Raw genomic sequence first — 14,831 nt, forward strand, 5'->3', positions numbered from 1 at the left:
TATAAATTGTGTCTTTTTAAGTGTTATTTAAACTCTTCAGGCTTTGGTCTCCTTATCTGTAAAATAAGAAAGATAGTAATTCCTATTACATATGTTGCTTCAGGATTAAATAGTCCACATAAACTATTAATGAATTATTAATGTTATTATGAAAATCAGTAACTTTTAGGGGCATCTAGATGGCTCAGAAGTTGAGGTCCACCTTTGGCTCAGAGCATGATCCCGGGATCGAGTCCTGCATCAGGCTCCCCCCAGGGAGCCTGCCTGCCCCTCTGCCTATTTCTATGCCTCTCTCTGTGTGTCTCTCATGAATAAATAAACTAAATCTTTAAAAAAATCAGTAACTTTTATTATAAAATTAATTAAAATGCAAATTGAATTAATATAATGTGATATCTGATAATATAACGTGATACACGATATTTTGCTGAAACCAAATAGCCAACAAGAATATGGTACTGAGCCTAGACAGGTTGAGTCCCACATACCTATACTACTATCTGTGTGATGACTCAGTTTACCCATCATATTCCAATTGCTGGGAAAACTGCATTTGCCCAGTACACTATGATGGCTATGACTTTTCCCTGGACTGAAATACATCATTTCTCCATTGCTTCCTCTATTCTATACCCAACAATTTATATTAAAGTATTAGCATAAAGGCAGGCTTTGATATTACATATCTGTATTTGGTAACAAGATGGTCATTGGGATTTGCCAGAAAATGTTTATTCCTTTTTCTTAAATTGTCATCAAAATGAAGAGACAATAAAGAACATTCCACAAAACTTATGTGGAACCCTGGCCTATGATGGGAAGCCTAGAAAAAAGCTAACGGTGCTGGATGCCAAAATTTAGATCTTAAATGATAAGCCAAGTATAAGAAAATGAAAGTTAATATAAATCCAATTCCTACACTCATGTCCAAAAGACAAACCACACAAGTATAACTGGGAAAATTATCCTGATAAACAGCACATATTTTAAGAACCAAAGATTGTTTGTCAATAGGATGATGTGCTTGCCAAGTAACTAGTAATTGATCTTGGTTATGCTATCAGAAGCAAAGTCTCCAAAATAAAATGAATTCTACTCTGCTTCATGCAAGTGAGATCATACCTAAAATCATGTATTTGATACCCAATGTGGCCCTTTAATAGATTTATTAGTAAACCAGCCTTCTATTAGTAAATAGTCTATTGTGGTTATTAATCACATGGAATTCAGAGTTCAAAAGATGGGAATTGGAATATTAGCCCCAGCATCTCAGGCATCTTGGTTCACCACTCTGGGCTTTAGTTTCCTCATCAGCCAACTGCTGATACTAATAATGTATATCTCATGGGACTGTTCTGAGATAAATCAGAAAATATCTAGCAGTATTTACTATAATCTAAAGGTAAAATGCTAAATGAAATATTTAGCCAAGATGAGATTCTCAAAAAATGATTTAGATATTTTTAAGTAAAAGGAAGGACATGAGATAGTGAATTTCTTGATTTCATTTCATACAGAAATTATTAATAGAACTGTGAAGATTAGCTGGGGAAGCACCATCTCAAAAAGAACATGGTTTTGCTATGTTCAAATATTTGAAGGTTGTCACAAATATGAAAGAATTAGGATCCATAAGTCTAAGTTACAGGGAGATAAATGGTTTTAACTCAACATAGGTAGAGCTGCTCAATGAGCAATTCAAAACAGTTTTATGCTGTTGCCACAGAAAGTGATAAATTTCTTAGTGATGGGAAATTCCATAACCACTCTGACATTCTGTGAATCAGTGAAAATCCCCTAACGCTCCTCCATTCTGTAGAATCTCTCCCTGAATGTCCCACTAACTTACCAGTCACTTCAAGGCTATAAAAATATAAAGACCAAAATCCTGTGTCTCTAAGTCCCAGAATCATCTCAGCTTTCAACCTCTGCCCAATATTCCCTATGCCAACTGCCCTTCTATCCTCTCACAAAACTGAAATAGTCAAAGATGCTTCTCATTTGGGGAAAGATTAAGAGGAAGACACAAGCACAAAATGAGGTTATCACCTCCTTCAATGTCTAGCCCAAAGAGAGCCCACTTTTCTTCTAGACAAATCTTATCTCATTTCATATAAGCCTTTGATTTCTGGCCCAGTGGCACTTAAATAATCCAGTATGTTTTGGACATGCTGTATTTTCATTTATCCACAAATGAAGCAAGGTTCAGCAGATCAAAGTTTTCTGGTATCCAATTTTAATAAAAGAAATAATTTTTTAACCATTATTGTCGAGTATGAGGTGGCCTATCTCTGGGGAGAGCAATAGTCCTGTAAGTAGAAGTATTAGAACTGAAACTAGGTAGGTGTGGGGGTCAAACTGGATTACTTTTAAAGTCTCTTCCAACAATAAGAATCTATACTTCTAACTATATAATGGGGTGGTAATCTCAAATGGAGTCAAGAAAGAAAAACCACCCAAGTGTAAAAATAAATGAACCGAGGTTCATTTATTGATACACACTTGCACTTGCTATAAACACTTTAATTTAGAAAAAAGTTCCATTTCAAATAGTTTTGTTGCTATTTTCTTCACCAAAGATTAGTGTATTTTAAAGATTTTTTAAAAATACTGTTCTATACCCAACATGGGCTCGCACTCACAACCTGAAGATCAAGAGTCACATGCTTTATAGACTGAGCCAGTCAGGCACCCTCTCCTTCCCTATTTTAATTCAGTTTAGTTAATATATACACTATTATTAGTTTCAGGGATAGAATTTAATGATTCATCAGGTGCATGTAACATCCAGTGCTCATTACATCAAGTTCAGGTGCCCCTTTTATAGAATATTCTTTTTTAAGTAATAGGTTAGTGTATTTTAACAATAAATGCTCACAGTACATTACAAAGAAATAATTTTTCTAAGAATATATGCATAAATAACAAACAAAAAACTAGGTCTATGGAAGTTTATGTGAAATCCCAGAGCAGCAATTATATAATGTCCTCTGAAAATATGTAACAAGGCTTGACTTTGTGTTGAATATACCTGAAACTAATATAATCCTGTATGTTAACCATACTGGAATTTTAAATAAAAAAATAAAAGGTTTAAAAAAAAAAATGCTTGATTTTGGTTCCTCCTTCCACTTTCAGATCATGGAAAAAATCACCCAGCAGGGTATGAAATTCAATGCATTGAACATAGGTGAACACAAAAATGCATATAAGAAAGAAGCTACCACTAGATCATCTCAAAGCTATTCTTATGGTTAAGAGTCTGACTTTCTGACTCTCATGCAAGAAGCAATGATGTCCCATTGAACAATTTTATTATTTTAATGTCACCAGACTTTTGTAAAAATGAATGTATAGGCTTTTGACACACTTCCTTCATATTGCTAAGGAATATACCTCCCCCAGAGAATGTTCATTCTCTGCCTTTACATAGAGCAGGATAGTCTCATGCCCTGGCATTTCTTCTTTAATAAACAAGGAACTTGTACATGGGCTGAGAAACATCATTACACATACTTCCTTTAGTCATTCAGTAATTTAGTTGCCATGGTAATCTTTGGTAAACTTGAAAAGTACTTTGGAGAGGTCATTTCCAATGCTTGTTTTTAAAATTCTAGAACTTTTAAAAGTCCTAGAGGATAAAGAGGCTGAAAACGCTTTTCTCTTCAATGCCTCACCAAGGATTCATCGAAAGGAGCACAGCTATTCACAATATGACATGCATTACACCTCTGACAATGATCATTTCATCATTCTCACCTCAAGATCATTCTTATAGACTGCCCATATCTTCCCAACTGAGTGAAAGCATTAACTTGGTTCTCCGTGGCAGCAAAGGGAATTAATTCATGAAATAAGCACTTTCCTGTAATAGTCCCCAAAGCTTTTCACAATTGTGGAGTGTCATTTTTGGCCTTCCATCAATAACAGGGTGACAAAGTACACTCTGAAGCAGTTTAACAAAGGAACATCAGATAACTCAGGACTTGAACAGATCCAGGCTGCTACCCAAGGAAACACTGCTGGACAGGAGACTCTGATGATTCATGGCTCTAACCCACTCTGTTCATCAACCATGTCAGGGCTCAAAAGGTTTCAGGAAACACTGTCTGGAAGACTTTTTTCTAGCTAATAGCTACATTTGACAACTGACCTTTAATCTCTACTTCACATTATCATCCTATCATTAGCCAAGGATAATACACGAGCATTTTTCAAATATGATTTGATGGACTGAAGGTGTTCTAAAGACTTTTTAATTCAAAGAAAGACACTATTATTAGCTTTACCAGACTCTGACTCTATTCTGAATTTTTAAAAAGAACTTAATTAAGTAAAATTAATGGTTTCACTAGAGTTGAATAAGCAGTCACACACTATTTGCTTCATCCTTTTCTGTGGGGCTCTCTTGGTCACATTAGAACAGGTTAACACTCATGAATTAAACCAGTGTAGGCTGTGTGGTAGAACTGACCTGGAAAACAAGAGTCTGTTTTGACCTTAAGCAAACCACTTAATATCCTTTAGTCTGTTGCCTCATCTGTAATATTGAGGACTGAACTCAGTAAGAGAGCATGTGGTCCCTATCAAAATAGCTGGAACACAAAGAGAAAAGTAAAATATAAGGTAAGATGAGGTTTGGTCATCTAGGGAGGGGCCAGACCTTGTCTTGTGGGTCTCCTCAAAGATTCTGATATTTACCCTAAGAGCAGTAGGATATAATCAACTGAAGATTTAACCAAGGGGGTGACGTCATCAGAGATGTATTTTGGATAGTTCACTGTAAAGTTTGGATTATAGGTCAAAGCAGAGACATAGAACCCAGTCAATAAACTACTCCTGTAGCCTCCCACTGTGGCAGAGACCACTTCACTACTACCCAAGTAGATCCAGCCCTGCCCCAATGCTCAACTACTTTTGAGAGGGAGATCATAATCCATCTTCACAAGATTGTTAAAAAGCCCAGCACAGTGCTTTGTCAAACTGACAGTTGTCCTGTTCTCCATTCTCTCTGCCTTGGTCCCAGGATCTTCTGGTTATGGGATCTTGGGACGCTTACTTGCTACCTGGGACCCTTTAAGCCCAGAAGTCCTAAGCTCCAGTCCCCATTTTGACATTTTCTGGCTATGTGATCTTGGGCAGGTTGTTGTTTGCAGCCTGGAGCCTCCTCATCTCGCAAAAAGTGAGGTAATAACTATCTCACAGTAAAGTCGGGATGATCCAATGAGATGATATACTGAAAGCACTTTGGAAATCATTCTGCATATTCTAGGCCTCCTTGCACTCCCAATTCCCAGTAATCAGACAGCAGGCCCTGGATCTTCCAGCCCATTTCACTGTGGGTGTGCCTGGTATGGCAGGCTCCTTTCTGCCCTCAGAAGCTGCACTAAATATACCACCCCCTTCTTCAATCACATAAAACCATCATATCATCATATCAGATGACTGCCCTATCTAAAGGCCCTGCTTTAACCTCACTCCTATTTAGTAACACCCACTCTGAAATACCCTTTTTTCAAATAATGTCACTTTCTCTCAATACTAGCTTCAGTTTCTATCAGATTACTTCCCCTCCATTCTCTGCTACAATTTTCTAATGATACTAGTTCAGACTCTTCTAAGAGAATTGAGGTAGGAAGGTAGGAGGAGGCTAGAAAGTTCCACAAAAGTTCCTAGAACATGTGTGCATGAGGAGGGTGGCTGCTGCTTAAACAAACCTCATTAGTTTTCCAGCTGCCTGTGTGTGTGTATCTCTCTATCAACAGCAATTATGCAAATGTGATATTTGTTTTAATGAGCATGTCAGGTGTGTTTTGCTGTAACATTACATATGATTGGCTGTGGTATTAAAGTAACAACTTGATGACAACTGCATAAGAATATGTGGAGCTGTAAAAACAGAGGTCTGGCAAACTTCTCTCTTCTAACAGTAGACCAATCTCTGCTAGATAACAGGAGCCTAAATATTCTATAAAGCAATTCCCACAATGGGAAGAAAAATCAGATATTCAGAATCCAAACCTAGTCATCCATACCTGCCAACTCCTTTGTAGGCACGAGATTGGCCGGGGCTCCAGCTGGCCAGCTAAGTCTTCAGACCATATGTGGACTTTTTTGGTGGAGCTGTGCAGGGTTGAGGAAAGCACAGATTTTATTCTGGAAGGTGCAAAATAGCAGAGTGGTTTTAGAGTCCGACTACAACTGAGTATGAATTCTAGGGGTATCTGGGTGGCTCAGTGGTTGAGTGTCTGCCTTCAGCTCAAGTCCGTGATCCCAGGCTCGAGTCCCTATCAGGCTCCCCATGGGGAGACTGCTTCTCCCTCTGCCGATGTCTCTGCCTCTCATGAATAAATGAATTAAAAAAAATTTAACTTAGAATTTGAATTCTGGTTTCTGTTCTTTATTATTGTATAATCTTAGCAGTTACTCTGTGGATCTTAATTTGCTTATCTGTAAAGTGAAGATTAGAACAATGCCTACCTACTTCATAGGATGCTGTAAGAATTTAATGAGGTGCTAGCTGCAAAGCACTTAGCTTAGTACATGCACCCTCAACAAGTTGTTCATATTAGAGACTAGGACTGACAAAGCATTAGTTTTCTATTCATTAGTCTAGACTGTTCACTGTCCTAGATACTGGTGAAAATACTCCACCCAAGATCTCTCTTCCCATATCTTCCTCTTACCTCCAGCCTCAATTCTCCCTATCCTAACTGCCTCTCCCCAGCTGTATTGAAAAATATCAAACACTCTTCTGAAGGATACATGAAAGTGACCAAAAGAATGGAAACTACTAAAAAGAATAAAATAAAACAATAATGGGAACTACTGATATCTCCTCTCAAGGGCTCTGACAGTTGTCTGGCAGGATCAAGAGAGGAGCTCATTAGCAAGAAGGTTCTCCTCTTTAACTCCTGCTCTTTCATTACCTATAGTTAGGGAGAAAGGCGGCCTGCTGAAGTAAGATTCCCTCATCCTTCTCCAGAACACAAACTGGGACAGTACCAAGGAAACCAATACATTAAAATTGAGTAAGTTACCAAGGCAACTTTTTATCAAAATCCATTTTCAGTTCTTTGATTTCTTTTTTTTTTCTTCAGTTCTTTGATTTCACTATATGATCTCTACTTATCTCTGGCCCTCCCTATCACAACACATACTTGTATGTATTTCATCCAAATCACATAGGGTAGTGAAAGACCAAACATCATGGGCCGCCATTTGGCCATTTTATCTTCCTACTAGCTATAGAAAAGTGTATTATGGGAAAGTCCCAAACAATAACAAGAACAACAACAAAACCAGTGGAATACCTGCATTCTTATAAAAAGTGTAGTAAGTCAGAAGGTTTTGAGAATTTCCTATTGTCATAAAGACAGAAACAAATTTCATTATCTGAGAAGTCTGACCATCAACAAGGACAACAATATAGTTGTTAACTATATAGTTGCAATAGATATATAACCCATATATAGTTGCAAATATTTTGTTCCATTTCGTAGTCTACCTTTTCATTTTGTGAATGGTTTCCTTTGCTGTGCAGAAGCTTTTTAGTGTGATGTAGTCCTATCTATTTTTTCTTTTGTTACTTGTGCTTTTGGTGTCATAGTCAAAAAATCATTGCCAAGATCAATGTCAAGGAGCTTCTCCATTATGTTTTCTTCTAGAAGTTATGAAAACAAGATATTGAGGAGATATCTGCACTCCCATGTTAATTATAGCACTATTCACAACAGCAAAGATATGGAAAAAACCTAAGTGTCCATCAGCAAATAATAGATCAAGAAGATGTGTGTATACATATACACAAAGGAATATTATTCAACCATGAGAAAGAAGTCCCACCATTTGCATCAACTTGGATGATTATGCCAAGTGAGATAAGTTAGACAGAGAAAGACAAATACTCCAGGGTATCACTTAAATCTGTAATCTAAAAAAGCTGAGCTCCTAAAAACAAATACCAGATGGGTGATTAAAAGAAGCTTGGCAGGCAGAATTGAGGAGACCTTGCTTAAGAATATGAACTTGCAACTAGTCAATCAATAAATCCCTGAGATCTAACGCATAATGGAGTGATTATAATCAATACTGTATTATAAACTAAAGTTGCTAGTCTTTAGTTATAAGTTTATAAGTTATAAGTTTATAAGTTACTAGTTTATAAGTCTAAACTAGTCTTAATTGTTCTCATTGCAAAAAGGAAATAACTGTGTGACGTGATGAAAGTGTTCATTAAATGCTATAGCAGTAATCATACTGCAACATATAAATGTATCAAATCAACGAACTGTAACCTTAAATCTACACAATGTTACATGTCAACTAGATCTCAATATTTTTAAAGCAAAAAAATTTAAAAACACACAATAAAACCAAGGGCAACAGGTTTGACATTTAGGCTTATTCTCTTTCCAACAGTATCCAAGTTCTTCTTAACTTTGGGGCCAGTACTGGTAGTACTCCATTCCCTTCAAGTTCTCCGGGAGAATGTGTGCTCAATTTACTCTTCTTAAAATGTCAAACTCTTTACATATTTACACAAAATTGTTTCTCTAATGAATTAAGGTCCTCTATTTCCTGTGCCAATGATAGTCTCAGAATTTGATCAACTAAAGTTGGGTGTGAATTAGTCTATACTCTTCTTGGATTTTATTATAAGATGAATTTGCACATTTCAAATACTGGAGCCTTCTCTAACACTGAAATATCTGGAATTTAAAAATAGTTTGGCTTGGGGTACCTGGGTGGCTCAGTTGGTTAAGTGTCCGACTCTTGATTTTGGCTCAGGTCATGATCCCAGAGTCATGAGATCAAGCTCTGCATCTGCTCATGCTGGTTATAGAGCCTGCTTAAGATTCTCTCTCTCTTCTCTCTATCCTTCCCTGTCACTCAACCCTACCCCCACCCCCCATCCCAGGTGCACTCATGCACTCTCTCTATATAAATCATAATAATAATAACAATAAATTTTAAAAATTAAAAATAATAAAATTATAATAAAACTCCTTGGTTTGAAGACCCACAAATAATACAAAAACTTTTAGATAATTAAAGGCCTCAACCTTCTCACTCATTAAAAATTTAGCCAGAATTCCTAATGAAATAAACTTTAACTCGTATAACATAGGATCAAATGTTTCCAAACCAGGTTGCTCAAAAAGACCCAAAAGGCCTAAATAATTAATTGACAGCCAAAAACTGGATATCATTTCCAAACCCTCAAAAAGAAGTTGAGCTGAATGAGCAAAGAAATGACATATCAAGTTAGACATAGTTTGGTGAGGCCTTCCCAAGCAGGCAGTACAGTAACACCTTATCCTTAACAGAAATAGCAATTCATCATCATATGCTACTATCCTTTTTCTTTAAGAATAGCATTTAACAAGCTTATTTTGGAATCTGATTCATTATCATTTTTAGGAAACGTAAAGACCTTAAACTTTCTCCATACTGTGTGTGATTATAGTTAATTAAAGTTCACATCTTTCGCAGAAAGGTGGAACATCAGTTCTAATTTTATATACTAGTGTCATAAAGAGCATAAAGCATCATCTTGAAGGTCAGGAGACCCAGGTTCTATTTCTGACTTGGTCACTACTTTTCTGGCTTTTCTTAAATGTCTCAGTTTTTCTAATCATAATATATGGGCAGAGTTCATTAGAACTTGTCATAGTTCTTTAGAACAAATTATGTTATTAGTATTTGTTTAAAAATTATTAAGCCCATACTGTGTGCTAGTCACCATCCTATATGCCAGAAATACAATATGAACAAAAAAACATGATTCCTAAACTCACAGAGTTTACATTTGTTCTAAATATTTTCACTAACATCCAGTCACTGATATGATGTCCTCAGGAATTACTAAGGACATGTGAAGTCAGTAAGTTAATTTACTTATTTACTAATTGACTTGGTTAAAGTCAACAAATATTTGTTGAATGTTTACAATGTGCAAGGCACTTTTCTACATGAAATGAAGAAAAAAATGTTCCTCACTAGACCGTTGCTGCAAGAAGACAGAGGTCATGTTTGTCATTGCACTCTGTGTCTCTAAAGTCTAGCCTGGTACCTGGTACTCAGCAAGTACTCAATACATAACTGTTGAATAACCAAATAAGTAAATTTTTAAGTGGGAAAAAAATTATGGGCTCTGCTTCCAAGGGATTAGAATCTAATAAGGAATTTAAAGCATCTGTGTATTAACTACAACAAATCATGGTACATTATAAAAAGACATGAAGAATACAAAAGAATTGAAAGTAGGAACTCAAACATATATTAGTACACCAATGTTCATATTAATAATATTCACAATAGCATAAAGGTGAAAAAAACAAATATTCACTAATAGATAAACAGGTAAATAAAATATGGAATATCCATACAATGGAATATTATTCAGCCTTTATAAAGGAAGGTAATTCTGACACATGCTACAAATGAGCCCTGAAGCATTAGGCCAAGTAAAAGAAGTCAGACACAAAAGGACAGATATACAATTCCAATGATATGAGATAACCTAGAATAGGCAAATTCATAGCGACAGAAAATAGATTGGTGGTTACCAGGGACTGGGGGAGGGAATGAAGAGTTGGTGTTTAATGACAAAGTTTCTGTTTGGGATGAGGATAAAGTTCTAGCAATGGATAATGATGTTGCCTGAACAACAATATGAATTTACTCAATGCCACTGACCTTTACACTTAAGTTAAAGTGGCAAATTCTATGTTACATATGTTTTCCCACAACAAAAAATAATGATAATTATAAAAAGATATGAAGGAGTTTGGGAGGTAGTAACATCTGCCCGGCCTAATCATGGATGGGTTTCTTAGAGATGGTATCATTTTAGCTTGTTCTTCTACTTAATGCCTACAAATCACTGTTACCAATAAGAACTAAGCATTCATTTTCACAAGGTTCATGAGTTTTATAGGACTCTTTCTTATACAAGAAACTGGTAAAATTAGTTGCTTCTGGGCAGAGCCACTGAAAGTCTGAAAGGTTAAGAATATAATGGTCTGCAGTGAAATGATGTCCTTTTCACTGTACATGTATTCCTTTTTTGTCGTTTTGTTGTTGTTGTTGTTTGTTTTTGTTTTTTTTGGTTTTTTTTATTGGTAGAAAGGGGGGTTGGGAAACGGAGAGAGAGAGAGAGAATTTTAAACAGGCTCCATGCTGGGAGCTTGAGGTTTGGGGCTTGAGGTCATGACCTGAGCCGAAATCAAGAGTCAGACACTTAACTGACAGAGCTGCCCAGGTATCTCTGTTCCTTTATTTTTAAAAATACTAACATTAAAATAAATTTTAAAACAAATGACTCCTAATCCTCTTTACAAAGATTCCCTAAATGTGGTCCAAAAGATACACCAATTCTTAGGTTGCTGTACTCCTTTACTCAAAGGACATTAAAACAGTCAATGTTCCATGTCAGAAGCATAAAGCACCATTTCAATTTGAAATTCTCACCATCTCTTCAAGGGACATCAGTGTTTTGTAACTTTTAAATCTCCCTCCCTGCTAATTATCCTCAACACACAAAAACTAGGGGTATCAAATTATACAGAGAGTACAATTTTAACTATCAATCCTTCCTACCAGATATAATTAAAACCCTTGGCCTGGTTCTTTTATGCTCTGTGGGCTTTGATTTGTTTTAAATATTTATTTATTTATTTATTTATTTATTTATTTATTTATTTGAGAGAGAAAGAGTGTACAAGTTGGGGGAGGGGCAAAGGGAGAGGAAAAGAGAGAATCACAGATTCCATACTGAGTGCAGAACCTGACATAGGGCTCGATCCCAGGATCCTGACATCATGACCTGAGCCAAAACCAAAAGTTGGCTGCTCAACTGACTGAGTCACCGAGGTGCTCTCATGCTCTGGGTTTTACTCTTAGATCCTCTTCTAGGAAATTGCAACTTATCCATTTATTACTATGGGAGAGATATTTGTGATGGCAAGGCCCTGGATTAAAAGACAAGTTTCCTTAGACTCCTTTGTAGCTAGGTATGGCCAGGGGATTAAGTTCTAGTCCGTGAGATGTATTATGTCATTTTCTGGAAGATTCCTTTTTCCTTCCCTTTGCTTCCTTCCAGGAAGTGATTTTGAGGATAGAAGGCATGTGCTAAGATAGGACAACTGGTCACTAGTGGGGTCCTGAAGCTTCCATCTAACACCTGGCTCCCCTCCTGTGGATTTCTTTCATGGAATGAAATAAACCACTGTGTGCTTAAGACACTGTTAGTGGGAGTTTTTTATTATATGCTATTTACACAAGCTTTCTTTTCATTTTCCCCACATATTCTTTCTTCTTTGGGCTTAATTTTTTTTTTTTCCGGTAATTCCTATACTTTAGTATTCTGTAACTCTCTCGGTTTTCTGGAAGTTTTCACTTTCCTGCTTACCACAGCTTTTACAATCCACTCTGCCTTTTGTGCAGGGCTGCTACTAGGTATTCTCCTCCATCCGTGACTGCTGTGGCTACTTCATCAGCTCTATCACATTGGCCTCTACACAAAATGCTGCACATTCTGCAGTTCTGCTGCTTTGCAGTTGGTTCCCATGAGAAATATCTTCACGAAGGCAGAGCTATCCAGCCTCTTTGGAGCTGTACTCCTTAAACTTAGAACAGCACTTGATTTTTAGTAACTACTCCATAAACATTTCATTGAGTTTACTCAGGAAATATTTATTGAGCACCTTTCTAAACACTAGGAACACTTCAACAAACAAAATGGATAAAAATTTCTTCCTTGTGGCCCTTATGTTCCAGTCTGGGGGAAAGAAAAAACTATCAATGAAAAAAATGAAAAGCAAATCTAGTATTTTACTAGGGGATAGGGGTTATGGAAAATCAGAGCAGGGCAAAGGGGACTGGGGAACTCATGGTAGAAAAGATGGGCAGGAGGGAAGGGGGATCACGATTTCAAATAAATTAAGGAATAAAAGTTGGCCCTTGGAGCAAGCAACATCTGAGCAAAGACTCGAAGGAGGTGAGGAAGGGAACCATTCACGTATCCCAGGGAAGAGCATTCCAGCAGCTAGTACAATGAAGGAACAGCTAGTACAAAGGCACTATGGCTTCAAGAAATAGTGTGGAGGACACTGAGCCTAGAAGAAAGTGAGTAGGAGGGAGATAGATGTAAGAAGAGATCAGAGAGATCCACAACTTTGTAGGTCAATCTCAGTTGTGAGGTTGTTACTCTAAGTGACACAGGGAAACCACTGCAGGGCTTGGAGCAGTAGAGGGACATGATGTAGTTTTAATTTTAGAACACTCTTGCTGCTGTGCTATGAATAGATTATAAAGGAACAAGAATGGAAGTAAAGAGAACAAACAGTACAGAGAGCCACAATAATTCAGATAAGAGATAGTTAAAAGCTTGGGCCAAGATGTATCAAGAAGTAGGGGGGAAATGATCAGATTCTAGATATATTTTGAAGGTAGAGGCAAAGGGATTTGTTAGTCTATTAGAAGCGGGATATAAAAAAGAAGAAAAATACTTAAAATACTTCCTTGAATGATTCCAAGTTTTTTGGCCTGAACAGCTGGAAGAATAGTGTTGCCATTAACCAAAATTGGGAAAACTGCAAGAGGACCAGGCTTGGAGGGAGGATTTTTATGTGGCTATGTGAAGTGGAAGAAATCTATTAGACATTCCAGTAGGTGTTCCAGTAGACATATGTATATACACACCTAAAGTTCAAAGAAAAGCTCTGAGTTAGGAGTATAAACTTTGAGGTCATCATGAATATGCAAAAAAATGGGCTCTGAGTAATGATAAAACTTATTTTCCTTTCTTGAAGGAATCTTAACATTTTTCAGCTAAAGCAATGGTTTCCAAAGTCTGTGAACAAGACCATTAACTGAGAAAACAAATCAAAACCTATATGATGCTTCCTAATTTTCATTTTATTTTTTTAAGATTTTATGTATTTATTCATGAGAAACACACAGAGAGGGGGTGGGCAGAGACACAGGGAGAGGGAGAAGCAGGCTCCATGCAGGGAGCCCAATGTGGGACTTGATCCTGGGTCCCCAGGCTCAGGCCCTGGGCTGAAGGTGGCACTAAACCACTGAGCCACCCAGGCTGCCCCTTATTTTTCATTTTAAAGCAATGGGTCTCAAAATGTGGTCTGCAGATCCTCTGAATCAGAATAAAACCAATTTTTGTAACAAACACTCTTAGTGATTCTCACATATACTTAAATCTGAAAACCTCCTACTCTGCGTACATAACTCTGTGTCATAGTGTGTCATCATTCAGATAAGAGATAGTTAAAAGCTTGGGCCAAGATGTATCAAGAAGTAGGGGGGAAATGATCAGATTCTAGATATTAATATTTTTAAATATTTGTACCTATAAAGGCAACTAAGTGTGGGTTACACATGATGGACAGTTCCAAAGACAGAGTCACTAGGAACCTCTGATATCCAGTTCATTTTTTTTTTAATTTATTTATTCATGATAGTCACACGGGGGGAGAGAGAGAGAGAGAGGCAGAGACACAGGCAGAGGGAGAAGCAGGCTCCATACACCAGGAGCCCGATGTGGGATTCGATCCTGGGTCTCCAGGATCATGCCCTGGGCCAAAGGCAGGCGCCAAACCGCTGCACCACCCAGGGATCCCTCCAGTTCATTTTATAATAGCCATAGACTGGCACATGTTGCATGAGATTTATCAATAGTCAAGGAAATGTATTTCTGGGTAATATTCTGAATCATTTTTTGCATCATTTCCATAGCAACCTTGATCATTTGCCTTCAAAATGGATCCCTCTTGCTTTGAGTTATAACAACTTTGGTTCAGATGAGCATA

General features: G+C 37.1%; 1 protein-coding gene across 11 annotated transcripts in view; it reads right to left on the bottom strand.

Annotated features, from left to right (window-relative positions):
• LOC112678549 (LINE-1 retrotransposable element ORF2 protein) overlaps window positions 1–14,831 on the bottom strand; it is a 156,662-nt gene that overhangs the window by 125,186 nt on the left and 16,645 nt on the right. Inside the window, exon 2 of one of the 11 annotated variants that reach the window (XM_049103841.1) lies at window positions 6,036–6,156. The exons of 9 other annotated variants lie outside the window; for them this stretch is intronic. The gene's annotated coding sequence lies outside the window, so the exon portion shown is untranslated. The remainder of the gene's footprint in view (window positions 1–6,035; window positions 6,157–14,831) is intronic. One more of the 11 variants, XM_049103842.1, reaches the window with a different exon arrangement.

This window comes from Canis lupus, chromosome 29 (genome assembly GCF_003254725.2).
Source record: "Canis lupus dingo isolate Sandy chromosome 29, ASM325472v2, whole genome shotgun sequence".
In the NCBI taxonomy this organism is placed as follows: Eukaryota; Metazoa; Chordata; class Mammalia; order Carnivora; family Canidae; genus Canis; species Canis lupus.